Here is an 18,732-nt window from a genome sequence, read left to right on the forward strand (position 1 = left end):
CAGGGGGGTCGAGCTCCATCCTGCACAATCGGCATCTTGTCGACATCAGGGAATGGGGATGAAATGATCTTCCAAAACCATCAAGTTCCATTAGATAGTCGCCGTGCCATCAAGGAATATCGTACCGATTATTCCGTGCCTGGACCTTTCACACCACACAGTCACCCTTCGAGGGTGAAGAGACTTCTCGATCTCGAAAGGCGGATTTTCAGTCCCCCAATTGCGCTAGTTCTGCTTTATGACAAACAAATCTCAATGAAAGTGGGCTTCGTGGCTAAGCAGAACCATACTAGTTCCCGTCATGCCGCTCTGACAACCGTGCAGTTTAAACGTCGTAACGCAAACCGTTCAGAAGTTACAACGATTTAATTTCATACAGAATGAGACTTTCATTCTACAACGGAGTGTGCGCTGATGTGAAACTTCCTGGCAGATTAAAACTGTGGGCCGGACCGAGACTCGAACTCGGGACCTTTGCCTTTGGCGGGAAAGTGCTCTACCAACTGAGCTACCCAAGCACGACTCACGCCCCGTTCTCACAGCTTTAATTCTGCCAGTACCTCATCTCCCACCTTCCAGACTTAACAGACGCTCTCCTGCGACTCTTGCAGAACTAGCACTCCTGAAGCAAAGGATATTGCGGAGACATGGCTTAGCCACAGGCTGGAGATGTTTCCAGAATGTGATTTTCACTCTGCAGCGGAGTGTGCGCTGATATGAAACTTCCTGGCGTGAGTCGTGCTTGGGTAGCTCAGTTGGTAGAGCACTTGCCTGCGAAAGGCAAAGGTCCCGACTTCGAGTCTCGGTCCGGCACACAGATTTAATCCGTCAGGAAGTTTTAATTTCATACAGTTCAATAATCGTCACCCTATATAAGGGCTGCGTAAGCACCTGGCGAGCCCACAGTCCAGTGTCCGACTGCGCTGCTTGGGACCTGTCGCGCTGGCCGTCAGGCAAACTTTCAGCAGCAAAGCTTGCTTCGCGTGACGCGGCGCTTGAGCACTGCGAGTGTCCTGCTTGTATCTGCAGGTGTGGCGAGACAGACCGCAGCGGCTCCACGCGCAGGCAGCAGTCCTGCGGCCTAGCCCCCAGATAAAAGGTAATCAACGGCGCAATAAGTAACGCCTAATGAAATGGGCTGTTGCGCTTAACGGCGAGCCTGTAATTCCAGCTGCCGGACGCCGCCTAAACGTGTTTTTAATGTTTGATAAACTGTTAAAGCTCGGCGCCGGGCGCTCCTGCGCGTGCAGGTAGCGGCGCCGCAATTACCGGTGCGGCCGCGCGCTCGCCGCTCGCCGCCAGTATAAATACGGCCCAAAACTGTTTGAAGTACCGTGTAATTGCCGGCGGGCATCCGTCGGACGCCCGGCCCGCGCTGTTTGCCGGTAAACACCGGCCGCTCAAACAAAACCCTATTAAAACTGCAAGTTTGTGGCGTGCGCCAGGGTGACCGCTCGCGGGGCCAGAATGATGTAATTAACAAACCGGCGTGCGACGAGCGGCCGCGTGGCTCGCTGGGAGCGTCGGTGCATTGCCGACCTCGCGTCGACTGAAAAACAAAAATTAAAAAAGACAAAATATACAAAAATAGAGAAAAAAATATAAACAACGGCAAAGCGAGGTGGGTCCAGTGCATCGAGTACCGCTGAGAGTGTCACGTGTCCATTTGTGACGACAAGTGTCTGTCATTGTCATGTTTAGAGATACACGACAGCTTCTGCTGTATATGAAAGGTACGTCGAGCAAAATGTAGGAAGGAGAGACATGTGAAGTGCCGATTAATACTGCGAAGCAAATTTATCCTGTTAAAAAAATATACTCTAGTCGGTTTAATTCAGTGATCAGTTGATACGGGAGGCGTTCAATATATAATGGAAGGCTTTTTTTTTTTTTTTTTTTGTAAGTTGGCTTTACTACTCAGTATTTCAATACACTGTACTACTCCCCACATTTGTTTGCTCCAAACTCCTATTTTACACCACGAACCCCGCTTACTGCGGCGGTCTTACACCACCCTACGGGGAAGGCCTGTACGTCTGCTCGTCGACGTCGAAGCCGACATCTTGCTGAACAAATAACCAAAATGTTCAAATGTGTGTGAAATCTTATAGGACTTAACTGCTAAGGTCATCAGTCCTACGCTTACACAGTACTTAATCTAAATTATCCTAAGGACAAACACACACACCCATGTTGATAATTCTTCCGGGTTATATGGCCGTGGTCCATGGAATTCTTCTATTCCTAGCGTTTCGTCCAATACTACGTTGGACATCTTCAGACGTATGGCTGGTCCTGCTGTGTCCTGCCGACTGACGAGTCGGGCGTCGGAGAGCGGGCTAAATACCGAGGAGAGTGGGCGTGGTCTAGCTTGCACATAGTAGCAGAGAGGAAACTAGTCAAAGATCAAATGTAACTATCGATAATAGTCCGTCATAGATAAAAATTACTTATCGCTTCTGTAACGCCACTGTCCACATCTCGCTTAATTTCAAGGCCTCCTCTTTTCTATTAAAATTATCTTCACGTTTATAAATTTCAGTTGCCTCCCTACACAGTCGTGGATAATAGTTAGTGGTAGCGATTAAAACTGTAGTTTCAGAAAACTTAACTACGTGGTCACCTGACTGAATCGATACTGCTGGCTCGGTTTCACACTCGCACACAGTGGCTACACGTACCGCATAACATTCGCAACGGTAAATCCTGGTGCGGTGACCGTTCAACATGTCAGTGATACTCGGAAGCGGGGAGTAGGGGAGCGCTTTTGTGGAGGCTGTCAGCACTCGGCCACAATAACAGGAACGACGCCAGCGGCCGGCCGCTAGGAGGGAGGGAGGGAAGCGACACGGCGGCGCCAGGCACCTGCGCGCCGGCCAGGCCAGACGACGCTAGGGGCGGCGGGGGCGGCTGCGGCGGCGCCGGAGCGGCGGCGGACCCGGGCAGACGCCACGGGGGCGGCGGAGGCGGCGGCGGCGCTGCGATCGGTAGAGCTGCCGCCGGCCCCGGCAGGGGCGGCCGCGCGCGACTCCGCCGCCGGCACCTGCCCCCCACACTGTGCTGGCGCTGTTCCTCACTGCTGTTCCTCGCTCCGGAAAGTAACAGTGGCCGCAGTGCACTGGAGCACAGTGTCCAGACCGACTGTCGTACGCACTATAAAACACAGGAAGACGGCACCGCAGTGAGTGTGTGACTTAGTATTGCGTTTCCACGCCTACCTGAACAATCGTCTCCTCAATGTTCCGCAGAGCAGTTGAACGGTCCATCGGTGACAGAGTAGTGATACAGTGAACACGATACCCGACCAGTTCCCACAGGTTAATATCCGGAGACCATCTAGCTGGGAAGTCTAGCGTAGTATCCTGTTGCAAGATCATATCTACATCTACATCTACATACATACACCGCAGCCCACCATACGGTGCATGGCGGAGGGTACCTCGAACCACTAGTAGCATCTTCTCCCCCTGTTCCACTCCCAAACAAACCGAGGGAAAAATGACCGCCTATTATGCCTCTGTACGAGCCCTAATCTCTCTTATCTTATCTTGGTGGTCTTTCCGCGAAATGTAAGTTGGCTTCAGTAAAATTGTACTGCAGTTATCCTCAAATGCTAGTTCTCTAAATTTCCTCAGTAGCAATTAACTAAAAGAACGCCTCCTTTCCTCTAGAGACTCCCTCCCGAGTTCCTGATTTCCGTAACACTCGCGTGATGATCAAACCGACCAGTAACAAATCTAACAGCCCGCCTCTGAATTGCTTCTATGTCCTCCCTCAATCCGACCTCATAGCGATCCCAAACGCTCGAGCAGTACTCAAGAATAGGTCGTATTAGTGTTTTACAAACGGTCTCCTTTACAGATGAACCACATCTTCCCAGAATCCTACCAATGAACCGAAGACGACCATCCGCCTTCCCCACAACTGCCATTACATACTTGTCCCACTTCATACCGCTCTGCAATGTTACGCCCAAATATTTAATCGACGTGATTACACTACTAATGGAGTATTCAAACATTACAGGATTCTTTTTCCTATTCATCTACATTAATTTACATTTATGTATATTTAGAGTTAGCTGTGATTCTTTACATCCTCCACAGCGGGCCCCAATCAAATACGAATTAAGGTGACGTGCGACGATGGTAAAGGTTAAAATATTCATGAGCACCTCTGATACTGACGGTTAAAATCTATGTTTCTAATTCGGTGGATTGTTAAGTTCTCTAAAAATATTTATTGAGTACACATACACGAATAGCATATTTTACACTTATTTGACATATCATGATCGTTCTGATTTTACAAATTGAAGTCCTCCATTGCGTTTTTCTGTCTTTATGTCACCTCTAATCTCAGGAACAACTGTAGCACTGGTACTACGCTTACGACAATTATGACTCGAAATCACACAGTCGCGTCTTCTACTAACCCTGCACTCGTCTCGCTTTCTGCTCTGTACAACACCTGTCTTAATGTAACTGCGCTTGATTTCCAGTCAGCTTTTCTTAAAACTGACGTTAGTTGTTAATCGCGACAATGTTCTTGCCAGCTGCCCCTCCGCATCCCTTTGTTGCGGGCACTTAAAGAATTTGTCAGTACTTGCCTGGCTGTTGTACCGAATGCAACGCGCGACCGGTGGGGAATTAACTCGGCGTCTGTGCCTTATATGCGCTTAAACTTTAATGTAACGCTCTGCTGTCTCATACGAGAGCATAAAATGCTTGGATATATTTCCTTGTCTTGGATCATAAATATGCTCTCGCAAGCTTGCATTCTTCCAGCACTGGTAGTAGAGAGTACTTTTCAGACGTTCTCAAAAGAGAGCGAGACATGGTAGACACTGTTTAAGGTAAACTGTATCCATGGTGATTACTAGTTTGAGTGGACACTAGCCTACGTCTTCAACGCAGAAACACAGATGAATGTTACATGGTGAACACAGATTATCACAACCCTTCAGAGGCGATACATAATTACTCCTACTGGTGTCCCCTCCCTCAACTCTCCTGAACTCTGACTAAAGCAATGACGCACCCTCCACCCCTCCCAGCAAACCCTGCTCCTATCATGCCACGTCATGGCCCTCCCTGGCTATTGTTGTCACGACCGCCACCCTTGAGTGTATGTCATCTCTCTGGCCCAAGCGTCATTGCTTCACAACACACGGTCACGTCAACACGTCGATATTTAGTTTCTACTCTTGAAAGCAATTTTGACATTCGCCAATCAGTGTCTATACAGAAATTCCATCCTCAGATATGATGAAACAGTAGTTTGGCCGGTTGCCTCTATTATATGTTCTTCAGTTGCATGATGAGTACTATTTCCCAATAATACGTCATGAGATGGTGAGTAATGCTCTGTAATACCAAGTTTATCATTGCTGTGACAACTGAGGCAAGTGTAGACACTTGGTGATTTATTCTCTACCAAATATTCCTTAAAAATATAGAAAAACTGTCTACGGAAAGATAATGTTGGTTACCACCGGGCGTGATGTGAACGTTTATTTCATCGTCGCTCTATCTTTGCAAAATTTAAGCAAAACTTGAAGAGAATATTATGAAAATTGTCAGAGCCTAAATTTAGCCTCAGTTGTGTATTTTTATTTCACATAATATTCACAGGTCTTCTGAATGAATCTCAGCAGTTAATTGAGCTGCTTAGACATTACGTTAACTTAAATACTGACGTCTTAGTTTGAGATCACGTAACATTGAAAATGTACCTCTCATGTAAGCCGGATTATTGTATGTCTTGTATCTTAGCCTGTATGGACAGATCAGGTCATTCTCACAACCCAAAGCAATGCATCATATGGTTCAATATTACTGAATTTTTCTGTGTCGCTTATTTTGTCTTTCTATAAGCTTATTACTCTACAGTTAATGGTGCACGTGCTAAGATGCTGTGAAACTGCATGTTGAATACGATTTATGGTGTTTCTTCTATAGACCTTCCCAGCAATTGATACACGTTAGTTTATCTAATTCGGAGAAGTGATAAGTAAGAGAAAATGGAATAAGTCAAAGAAGCTAAAACCAGAATAATGTAGGCTACCACGTCACACATCGTCTTCAATGTACTGTTCATAATTCTGAAGTTATGTACACTAACATACAGTGAATGAAAGGTTCCCTACATGTAGTACGGGAACTTGAGTGCAACAGTAATATTATGAATCTGTAGGTAACAAGAAGAAATTTGGGAAAGACTTAAAGTTCAGAGAGTAGGTTCGAGAAATTTAAGGTTTGCCAATGACATCTAAATTCCGTCAGACGTAGCAAAGAGCTGGGTGATCAGTTGAACAGAATGAATAGTATCTTGAAAAGATATTATAAAGTGAGCATTAATAAAAATGAAAGAAAAGTAATGGTGTTTTGAAGAATTAAGCTGATTTAGGGGGAAGCAATACAGTATCTTTGCTATTTGAGCAGCAAAATAATTAGCGATAGGATATGTAAAGAGGATTAACATAGACAATGCTAACAACAGTAAATGTTTTTCTAAAAAGAGATGTATTTATAAACGAAATTAACATTTAATTGTTAGGAAGTCCGGGAGGCATTTATCTAGAGCGTAGCTCTATATGGAAATGGAACGTATTTGATATATAGTTTAAACAATAAGAGAATATAAGCCTATAAATGTATTACAGTGAAATGTTGGAGATTGGTTGGGTAGATCAGATAGCTAGGGGAGAGGTGTTGAACGGAATAAGGGTGAGAAGTGATTAATGGCATAGCTTGTACAAAATGGGAATAAACTTGTACGACATGCCCTTAAGAATCAAGCAGTAGTTGGTTTCGTAAAAAAGGGAAATATTAGTAAAGAAATTTGTTGACAAGGACAAATGGACGTTGTTGTTGTTGTGATCTTCAGTCCTGAGACTGGTTTGATGCAGCTCTCCATGCTACTCTATCCTCTGCAAGTTTCTTCATCTCCCAGTACCTACTGCAGCCTACATCCTTCTGAATCTGCTTAGTGTATTTATCTCTTGGTCTCCCTCTACGATTTTTGCCCTCCACGCTGCCCTCTAATACTAAATCGGTGATCCCTCGATGTCTCACAACATGTCCTACCAACCGATCCCTTCTTCTGGTCAAATTGTGCCACAAACTCCTCTTCTCCCCAATTCTATTCAGTACCTCCTCATTAGTTATGTGATCTACCCATCTAATCTTCAGCACTCTTCTGTAGCACCACATTTCGAAAGCTTCTATTCTCTTCTTGTCCAAACTATTTATCGTCCATATTTCACTTCCATACATGGCTACACTCCACACAAATACTTTCAGAAAGGACTTCCTGACATTTAAATCTATACCCGATGTTAACAAATTTTTGTTCTTCAAAAACGTTTTCCTTGCCATTGCCAGTCTACTTTTTATATCCTCTCTACTTCGACCATCATCAGTTATTTTGCTCCCCAAATAGCAAAACTATTTTAAGTTTCTCATTTCCTAATCTAATTCCCGCAGCATCACCCGATTTAATTCGACTACATTCCATTATACTCGTTTTGCTTTCGTTGAAGTTCACCTTATACCCTCCTTTCAAGGCACTGTCCATTCCGTTCAACTGCTCTTCCAAGTCTTTTGCTGTCTCTGACAGAATTACAATGTCATCGACGAACCTAAAAGTTTTTATTTCTTCTCTATGGATTTTAATATCTTCTCCGAACTTTTGTTTTGTTTCCTTTATTGCATGCTCAATATACAGATTGAATAACATCAGGGATAGGCTACAATCCTGCCTCACTCCCCTCCCAATCAGTGCTTCCCTTTCATACCCCTCGACTCTTCGACTCTTATAACTGCCATCTGGTTTCTGTACAAATTGTAAATAGCCTTTCGCTCCCTGTATTTTAACCCTGCCACCTTCAGAATTTGAAAGAGAGTATTGCAATCAACATTGTCAAAAGCTTTCTCTAAGTCTACAAATGTTAGAAACATAAGTTTGCCTTTTCTCAATCTTTCTTCTAAGATAAGTCGCAAGGTCAGTATTGCCTCATGTGTTCCCTCATTTCTACGAAATCCTAACTGATCTTCCCCGAGGTCAGCTTCTACCAGTTTTTCTATTCGTCTGTAAAGAATTCGAGTTAGTATTCTGCAGCTGTGACTTATTAAACTGATAGTTCGGTAATTTTCACATCTGTCAACACCTGCTTTCTTTGCTCTGTCAAACTCTTCACACAGTATCTTATCTTCCATTTCATCTTCATCTACATCCTCTTCCATTTCCATAATATTGTCCTCAAGTACATCGCCCTTGTATAGACCCTTTATATACTCCTTCCACCTTTCTGCTTTCCCCTCTTTGCTTAGAACTGGGTTTCCATCTGAGCTCTTGATATTCATACAAGTAGTTTTCTTTTCTCCAAAGGTCTCTTTAATTTTTCTGTAGGCAGTATCTATCTTACCCCTAGTGAGGTAAGCCATCCCTGCTTAGCCATTTTGCACTTCCTGTCAATCTCATTTTTGAGACGTCTGTATTCATTTTTGCCTGCTTCTCGTAGATAGAAGCAATTATACAAATCATAAGAGACTAACGTGGAGAACTGCATCAAAACAGTCTCATGATTAATGACCACATCAGCAAGAAGAACGTCACTTCATGTCCAATTTAGCATCATAAAATTATGTCCCCTGTCTGCAGCTATATTTCAAACGATGTTTCGTCAGTATATACAGCTATCTCTTTTTTGTGGTGCAAGACACTGTACTTTGTTATGGCTATCAAAACGTGTTTGTAGCAATAGTCGGACTAACAATCAAATAAGTAACTGGAGCGGTGAAGCAATTTCATGATTGAAATACTTGGATTACATTCCAGTTACAGTTGGTGGAACTCATTTTCGGAGCACGGGGAAGTTCATCTTCACAACAAGACCTCGAGTATTTAAGACAGAAGTTGGCTCCCCTATCCCCTACAAGGAGCAAACTGGAGTGAGGGGAACCTCTCCTCAGTTTATCTGTCCCCATCCACCTCTGGTCGTGTCCCCCCTCTTCACAGCAAATAAGGGAAGTGCTTCCACGCATTTCCGAAATCGGGGAACATACTGTCGGCGGGGCGTCCTGCAGGAGGCAGCGCGGATGGAATGACCGAGTCCGTCCTGTCGGCCGGCACTAAAGTGGAACTCAGTCCCCAAGTTTTCGCATCAGGCGTCCTATTGGCGCCGGCGCCGCGTCACGCAAGAACGACGCCTGTCGCCGCCGCCCGCACTGCCGACTTCCGGGCTGCTGGTTGCTCGGGCAACGCGAGGAGGGCCACGTGTCTCCCATGAAAGGAACTCGTTACACCTGAAAGTGCAACTGAAGGCACTAACTTTAATTTCATTCATCACGTTCGATGTTGCAGGTAAATCCTGCAACTACGTCATTCATGATTTAGATAATGAAAAACGATAACAGTTATTAATTTTTCATGCTTAGCACAACGTGTTTCTACATTCCATTTCCGTTTTCAAAAGCGTTTGTTTCCACCAAAATTTTTATTGATGTTTGCATATGTGATTTTCTGCCTGTCTTGAATTTTAGACGTCTTTTTCAGGTTACACTGCAGTCGCAATTTTTGAAAAATGGTTGTCTACGTACAGGTGTTGTGCCTCCTCCAATACACGGAATGTCACACACATGCAAATCATGACTTACGCTGTTTGGTTTAGTAATAAAAACATGTAAAAAGATGTTACAGCATTATGGTTTAACAAAGAGTGCGTATAACGAGCCAAAGAAACTGGTACACATGACTAATCCACATCTACATCATACTCGACAAGCCACCTAATGGAGTGTGGCGGAGGGTACTTTCGGTGCCATTATCTGATCCCTGCAACCCAATTCCACTCGCGAATGGTGCGTGGGAAGAATGATTGTCGGTAAGCCTCTGTATTGGCTCTAACTTCTGGAATTTTCTCCTCGTGGTCAATACGCGAGATGTATGTGGGGAGAAGTAATATATTGTACGACTCCTGAACAGTGTTGTCCCGAAATTACAGTAGTAAGTCTCTCCATGATGCACATCATCTCTCTTGTAACGCCTGCCAGTGGAGTTTGTTTACCATCTCCGTAACTCTGTCTCGCCAGCTAAACGATCCTGTGACTAAACGTGCCTCTCTTCGCTGGACCGTCTCTATCTCTTCTATCAGTCGTGCCTGATGGGGATTCCACGTAGATGAACGATACTCAAGAATCGGCGAACAAGCGCCTTATAAGCCACTTCCTTCGTGGATGAACTATATTTACTTAAGATTCTTTCGATGAGTATGAGTCTCGTGTCTGCTTTTCCCACTGCCTGTCTTATATGGTCATTCCATTTGAGGTCGCTCTGGATATTTACGCCTACATATTTTACGGCAGACGCTGTCTCCAGCTGTTTGTCATCAATAGTGTAGCTGTGCAGTAGTGAATTTCTTCTCCTGTGTATGCGCAATATGTTACATTTATTTACGATTTATTTACGTTCAAAGTCAACTGCCAGAGTCTGTACCGTTCATCAGTTCCCTGCAAGGTCGTTCTGCAAATTCTTACAATCTCTTGGCGTTGCTACTTTGGTATAAATAACTGCATCATTTGAGAATAGCCTTAAAAAGCATCCGACGCTTTCTACTAGATCATTTATATACAGGGTGTCCCAGCTATCTTGTCCACCCAAAATATCTCTGGAACAGTAACAGCTATTGGAAAACGACTTTCACCGGTATCAATGTAGGGCTGGGGCCCATGAATGTACATATTTGGAAACATTCTAAAACGAAAGCATATGTGTTTTTTAACACAAACTTATGTTTTTTTTTTTTAAATTGACCTCCTATATTTTTTCTTCAGCAATCCATAGCATGACAAAGCACATACACAATGGCGTTGATTACATCGCAATATCGCGATGTGGTTTACATGAGTAATCACACCTCCATAATAATTATGAAGAGGTTCGAAACGAATAATACGGTCTGCTGCGATTACGGGCAGCATGGGGTTCACGCCTGAGCCACAGGACGTGTGCTAGCAGCGCATGTCGGGTGTTTCAAGCGTCAACTTCGCGTCTTAATATCTAGGGATGTAATGGGAATATTGCGATGCAATCAACGCCATTGTGTATGTGCTTTGTCATGCTATGGATTGCTGAAGACAAAATATAGGAGGTCCATTAAAAAAAACATAAGTTTGTGTTAAAAACACATATGCTTTCGTTTTAGAATGTTTCCAAATACACTCCTGGAAATGGAAAAAAGAACACATTGACACCGGTGTGTCAGAACCACCATACTTGCTCCGGACACTGCGAGAGGGCTGTACAAGCAATGATCACACGCACGGCACAGCGGACACACCAGGAACCGCGGTGTTGGCCGTCGAATGGCGCTAGCTGCGCAGCATTTGTGCACCGCCGCCGTCAGTGTCAGCCAGTTTGCCGTGGCATACGGAGCTCCATCGCAGTCTTTAACACTGGTAGCATGCCGCGACAGCGTGGACGTGAACCGTAGGTGCAGTTGACGGACTTTGAGCGAGAGCGTATAGTGGGCATGCGGGAGGCCGGGTGGACGTACCGCCGAATTGCTCAACACGTGAGGCGTGAGGCCTCCACAGTACATCGATGTTGTCGCCAGTGGTCGGCGGAAGGTGCACGTGCCCGTCGACCTGGGACCGGACCGCAGCGACGCACGGATGCACGCCAAGACCGTAGGATCCTACGCAGTGCCATAGGGGACCGCACCGCCACTTCCCAGCAAATTAGGGACACTGTTGCTCCTGGGGTATCGGCGAGGACCATTCGCAACCGTCTCCATGAAGCTGGGCCACCGTCCCGCACACCGTTAGGCCGTCTTCCGCTCACGCCCCAACATCGTACAGCCCGCCTCCAGTGGTGTCGCGACTGGCGTGAATGGAGGGACGAATGGAGACGTGTCGTCTTCAGCGACGAGAGTCGCTTCTGCCTTGGTGCCAATGATGGTCGTATGCGTGTATGGCTCCGTGCAGGTGAGCGCCACAATCAGGACTGCATACGACCGAGGCACACAGGGCCAACACCCGGCATCATGGTGTGGGGAGCAATCTCCTACACTGGCCGTACACCTCTGGTGATCGTCGAGGGGACACTGAATAGTGCACGGTACATCCAAACCGTCATCAAACCCATCGTTCTACCATTCCTAGACCGGAAAGGGAACTTGCTGTTCCAACAGGACAATGCACGTCCGCATGTATCCCGTGCCACCCAACGTGCTCTAGAAGGTGTAAGTCAACTACCCTGGCCAGCAAGATCTCCGGATCTGTCCCCCATTGTGCATGTTTGGGACTGGATGAAGCGTCGTCTCACGCGGTATGCACGTCCAGGATGAACGCTGGTCCAACTGAGGTGCCAGGTGGAAATGGCATGGCAAGCCGTTCCACAGGACTACATCCAGCATCTCTACGATCGTCTCCATAGGAGAATAGCAGCCTGCATTGCTGCGCAAGGTGGATATACACTGTACTAGTGCCGACATTGTGCATGCTCTGTTGCCTGTGTCTATGTGCCTGTGGGTCTCTCAGCGTGATCATGTGATGTATCTGACCCCAGGAATGTGTCAATAAAGTTTCCCCTTCCTGGGACAATGAATTCACGATGTTCTTATTTCAATTTCCAGGAGTGTATGTACATTCATGGGCCCCAGCCCTACATTGATACCGGCGAAAGTCGTTTTCCAATAGCTGTTATTGTTCCAGAGATATTTTGGGTGGACAAGATAGCTGGTACACCCTGTACATTGTGAACAACAGCGGTACTGTGACACTTCCATGTGGTGCTTCGGATATTACCTTTACATGTGTCGATTTAGTTCCGTTAAAAGCAAAGTGTTGAATTCTATCAGCAAGAAAGTCTTGAATCCAATCGCAAGTCTGCTCCGATGCTCCGTAAGCTCGCATTTTTTTTCATTAAACGTAAATGCGAGACGGTGGCAAATGCCTTACGAAACTCAAGGAACACAGCACACCGTCGCCGTTGTCCACAAGAGGAACAAAGCAGGCTGAGTTTCTCAGTATCTCTGTTTGCGGAATTCTTGAACATAAAACGTGTTCCATAATTCTGTAACAGATTAATGTTAACGATGTAGGTCTATAATAATGTGGATCTGTCATACGGCCTTGTAAAAACGGGAATGACCTGCGCTTTTTTCTAGTCGTTAGGGACCTTTCGTTGTTCAAGTGATCTACGTTAAATTTAGAAAGGGAGCGATCTCTTTTGCATGAACTTTATAGAATCTTATAGGAATCTCATCTGGTCCTGGAGCCTTTCCACTACTAAGCGATTGTATCTGCTTTTCAGTTCCGCGATCGGCTATCTCAAAATCTGCCATTTCGACGTTCGCACGACGATTGAATGGAGGTACAGTGTTTACGATCTTCCGCGGTGAAACAACTTCGGAAGACCAAATTCAGTATTTCGGCCTCCTCTCTGTTATCTTATGTTTCGGTGCCGATGTGGTCACTCAGAGAATGAATAGATGACTTTGGCCCAACTACTGATTTTACATACGACCAAAATCTCTTAGGAATTTTACTCAGGTCGGCTGACAACGTCTTACTTTCGAAATCATTGGACGCTTCTCTCATTGCTCTCCTTACGCTCGTTTTCGCTTCGTTCGGCTTTTGTTGTTGATTAGGTTTTTACATATCTTTAATTTGAGATGAAATGCTCTTTGTTTACGTAGAGCTTTTCTAACGCGGCTATTGAACCATTGTGGATCTTTCCCATCCATTAAAACCTTACATGAAACATTCTTGCCTAGGGCATATTGAAAGACGCCTTTGAATATTTTTGATTTGTTCTCCACATCTCAGTCCTCATCAACTGATACTTGATGCTGACTGCTGAGATATTCTGAAATTTGTATCCCGTCACTCTTGCTGAGGAAATATAGCTTTCTACCTTACTTCTTATGATCGCTGATACCCTCCTCTACGTTAACTAATTCGATAAGTTCAGGTCTGTCTGTTGTCAAGCGGTCTAAGACGTTACCCTGGGTCTGAACTTAGGATTTCATTGTCATTGACGTCTTACTTCAACCACTGTTCTGTTCCCAATGCTATCTGTGCATTATACACTACAATAAGCGATACTATTTCTGGGTCCTTTCCTTGGATGCTCCTGCAGTTTAATAAAATTATCTTAATCTTTCCAATCTCTGATCTGTGAGAAACAAGATTCTGTGAGGTCGCTGTGGCTGATTTAACTGGCAAATTGTGTTTGCTCCCAAGGGAGGGGTCCTCTAACCTAAATCGTGTAGGACTCCCGCGAGCATGCAGAAGTGCCCCAACACGACGTGGTTTGAACTCGAATGCTATGTGAAGTAGTGCTGGAGGGAAATGACACCGTGAATCATGCATGCCTCTCCATAAATCCGTGAGGGTACGGCGGGATGGAATTCTCTTCTGAACAGCACGTTGCAAAACATTCCAGATATGCTGAATAGTGTTTATGTCTGGAGAGTTTGTTAGCCAGCAGAAATGTTTAAACTCAGAAGAGTGTTTCTAGAGCCATTCTGTAGCAATTTTGGAAGTGTGGAGTGTCGCTTTATCCTTCCAGAACTGACAAAGTCCGTCGGAATGCACAATGGACATAAACGGAGGCCGGTGATCAGACCTACGTCACCTGTCAGGGGCCCCATATCACTCAAAGTGCACACGCTCCACACCATTTCAGAGCCTCCACCAACTTGAACAGTCCCATGCTGATATGCAGGGTCCATGGATTCATGAGGCTCTCTTCATACCCGTACACATCCATTCGTTTGATACAATTATAAACGAGACTAGACCGACCAAGCAACATGTTTCTAGTTGTCAACAGTCCAGTGTCGGTGTTGACGGGCCCAGGTGAGGCGTAAAGCTTTCTGTGGTGCAGTCATCAAGGGTACACGAGTGGACCTTCGATTCCGAAAGCCCATGTCGGTGACGTCTCTTTGAATGGTTCACAGACTGACACTTGCTGATGGCCCAGCACTGAAATCTGCAGAAGAGTTTTACTTCTGTCGCGTTGAACGATTCTCTTCAGTTGTCGTTAGTCCCGTCCTTGTAGGGTCTTTCTCGAGCAACAGCGGTGTCGGAGGTTTGATGTTTTACCTGATTCATTATCTTCGCGGTACACTCGTGGAATGATCGCAGGGAAAATTCCCATTTCATCGCTACCTCGAAGATGCTGTGCCCATCGTTCGTGAGCTGACTATAACATCACATTGGAACTCACTTAAATATTGATAACCTGCTATTGTAGCAGCAGTAACCGATCTAACAACTGCGCCAGACACTTATATAGGCGCTGCCGGCCGCTGCGCCATATTCTGCCTGTTTACATATCTCTGTGTTTGAATACACAAGCATTTGGCGCTTCAGTGCATATATAAAACTGTCTGTTATAAAATGTGTTATTACCACTATTCGCTACTGAATTATCGATTATATTTTTAGTATAGATCTATGATGAAATGCAAATATCTGTGAAAATTACTACAGTTATCGTTTGCAGGAGAAACACTTGAAGAAATTGATTCACTATAAATTGTGTGAGTGAGAGCTTTTATCCTCACTTTTTGAGTTGTAGAAGAACTACAAGCGTCATAATTAAGTATCTTGCATGTGATCTTTGGAAGTGTCTAAGCATCTGAAGATCTTCTTCAAAATTTTAGAATTGGTATCCAGTGTTTTTATGTGGTTTGGTATGGGTGGTTTTATAAACTCGCTATGTGCGAAACAGTTGACGTGTTTTGTGTATCTAATTTGAAAATTTCTGCAGTTTGTTCTATGGAGTAGCTTGAGCAAGATTTACATATCACTATAGTGGTTAGTAAAAAAGAAAAAAAGAGAAGAAAAGAAGAGGTTGAAAATGTGAGATGAAATGTAGAATAAAAAGGGGGTTTTAAAATCGTTAACGACCGTGAAAAAGGGAAAGAATGAATGCAAATCGGACTTCGTATTAAAGAAAAGCTATCGGACTTAGTCATTCGGAAAAGATATTATTCGGATGGTCCATGTGGCGTTTCTGAGTAAACGTCAAACCAATTTCAACTGCAAAAATTATTTGAAAGAGAACAGAGAATAACGAATGTGATTAACAGAGGGAAATGGCATTCAAAAAAATGGTTCAAATGGCTCTGAGCACTATTGGAATTAACATCTGTGGTCATCAGTCCCCTAGAACTTAGAACTACTTAAACCTAACTAACCTAAGGACAACACACACATCCATGCCCGAGGCAGGATTCGAACCTGCGACCGTAGCAGTCGCGTGGTTCCGGACTGAGCGCCTAGAACCGCTAGACCACCGTGGCCGGCGGAAATGGCGTAGATAAGAGTTCATTCATTTCCAATTTAATATGTCTTCTCTCGTGCGGCGTTAAGGTCTTGTTCTCCAACAATGTCCTGCTTCATTTCTGCATGAAAAGTCGCAGCTGCTCCAAAATCTTTCACTAAATTTCATTGTCCAGGAATTACTAATGTCTACAAATTAAAACTATCTTGGTATTGAATGCAGTGTATTTTACGGCTGCTTCCATCCTCCAAATTTCATACAAGTTTCCTCAATACTATATGTCTGCACATCAATAAGTTTTTACATCTGAGTCATACCAAGACTAGCGAATAAGTGAAGTTAAGCTTCCGCTCTCAGGAGACAAGAGCGGGTAGAAAGCAAAAAGAGTTACAATTTTTGTACCTTCATTTTCTTATATATTTTCTCCGCCGTCGAGCGCTCAATACAGCTGTGACGGTATATTTTATATCTGAGGGAACGAGTGTAACGCGCCGAAATTCAAAGTCCCGCTACATCACTTTGTGTAGTCCTGAGTCTACGGTTTTATGTGTTTCATTCTGTTGTCGTAGCCGAACAGTGCCTTGTTGACAACTTGGCTTCATGGGCTGTGTGCCACACCCGAAGCGTACCATCAGCTCCCAGCAATTGAAATTGGGAGTCACCTGACCAGGTCAGAGTTTTTAGGTCCTTTAGGTTCCAACCGATATGGTCGTGAGAGCAGGAGAGGCGCTGCAGGCGATGTCGTGCTGTTCGCAAGACAGTAGCGTCGATCGTATGCTGCCGTAGACCATTAACGCGAATTTCCACCGCACTGACCTAACGCGAACGCTCGTCGTACGTCGCTCATTTCCGCATTGATATCTGCGTTTATTTCAGGCAGTGCTGCTCGTGTGTTAGCACTGACATTTCTATGCAAACGCAGTGGCCGTCAAATCAAGGCCGCCGGCCAGTGCGTTGTCCGTGGTTAGAGTTAGTGCCGGGAGTGTGATATTCTCGGCGCACTCTTTACACTGTGGATCTCGAGCTATTGAATTCGTCAACAAGCTACGACACAGAATGTCCCATGTGTGTATCTCCAATTAGCATTCGTCGTTAAAAGTCTGTTAATTTTCATCCTGCGGCCATACTCCATGGGAAATCTTTTCGAATGAGTCACCTGACTACAAATGACAGCTCCACCAATGCACTGACCTTTCACACGTTGCTTACTGGATACTAACTCCATAGATATACATGCATATCGCTATCCCATGTCTTTTGTTGCCTTAGTGTGTACCACTAAGACTAGATAGATGTGGTGTACGTATTGCTGTTGCCAGTGGTGGTTCGTCCAGTGGCGCGACGAATCATTCAGCTGCCACTGAAGTATTGTTTGAAAATATATTGCAGTACCGAAATAATTCGAACTTAAAGTCATCCATTCCGCTGCCGCTGTGAATAATTATTTCGTAATATATGCGTACCTCTCCACCGATGTCTATAGAAGTGTCTGAAACTAGCGGTCAGCTCTTACGTGATCGGTCAGACCCTGCGCAATATCCAGTTCTGCACCCCAGAAGACCGCGTTCCAGTAGTCGAGTTCATAGGGGAAAGGTAGAGAAAGGGGCGTGGTTAGACGTCGCCTATCTGGTGTGCATCCGCCACAGCGTCTGCTTTCCCCCCTGCTGGTAAGTTTCGTCAAAGTAGCATTTCTCCTCCTCCACAGACATTCCGCCAACATGACACGTAAACAGCATATTCTAAATATAATTCATATCTACACTATTCTGTATCTTATAATGTCTGTTAGGTCAATGATTGACGTAAGCTTTTTGTAGTGGAAAATGCTCCTGCTGCAGCACTAAAAATGCGAATATTTTCCTGTTAATTAAAAACGCTCTGACAGAAAAATGGGGTGATAGCTACCTCACTCTACCTTCCTCAATACCTCCAAAACAAATTCCCAAAGCTTGTGGTACACGAAAATATTAGCACATTTTAACAACCTCAAACTGCCACAATCTTCCCAAACTGTAACTCACCCACACGCACCAAGCCATTGCTGTAAGTCTTCATACCAACCCACACCGAGTTGCCCTTTCTTATTCACTCATTCAGCCCAGCTCGTTATCATTTCTGTGTGTCTCTGTGTCGTTGTCTCCTTGCCTTCTGTTTCACAGTCCCCTTTATTGTGTCCAACTACTGCAGTCTATTGGTCACCGGCTCCCTCTTGCTCTCTCTTGCTCCCGTTTTCACAATCCTTCCTTCCTACTGTTCCTATCTGATCTCACAGTCACTATCTCTCTCTGCCATGCTGTCATTGTCGTATACCCTGTCTCTCATTATAACTAGCTCTCGTCCATTTCTTCTTCCTGTCTTTGTTTTTCTACAGCTGGCAATGTCACTGCTCTGTCACTGGCATTGTCTTCCTCTCACACTGCCAGTGTCTCCTTC

At 44.9% G+C, this 18,732-nt stretch overlaps 1 protein-coding gene across 4 annotated transcripts in view; it reads right to left on the reverse strand.

Moving 5' to 3' along the window:
* The window catches only part of LOC126272138 (lachesin-like), a 1,905,511-nt gene that overhangs the window by 1,264,522 nt on the left and 622,257 nt on the right, over positions 1-18,732 (reverse strand). The gene's annotated exons all lie outside the window — the stretch shown is intronic.

This window comes from Schistocerca gregaria, chromosome 5 (assembly GCF_023897955.1).
Source record: "Schistocerca gregaria isolate iqSchGreg1 chromosome 5, iqSchGreg1.2, whole genome shotgun sequence".
In the NCBI taxonomy this organism is placed as follows: Eukaryota; Metazoa; Arthropoda; class Insecta; order Orthoptera; family Acrididae; genus Schistocerca; species Schistocerca gregaria.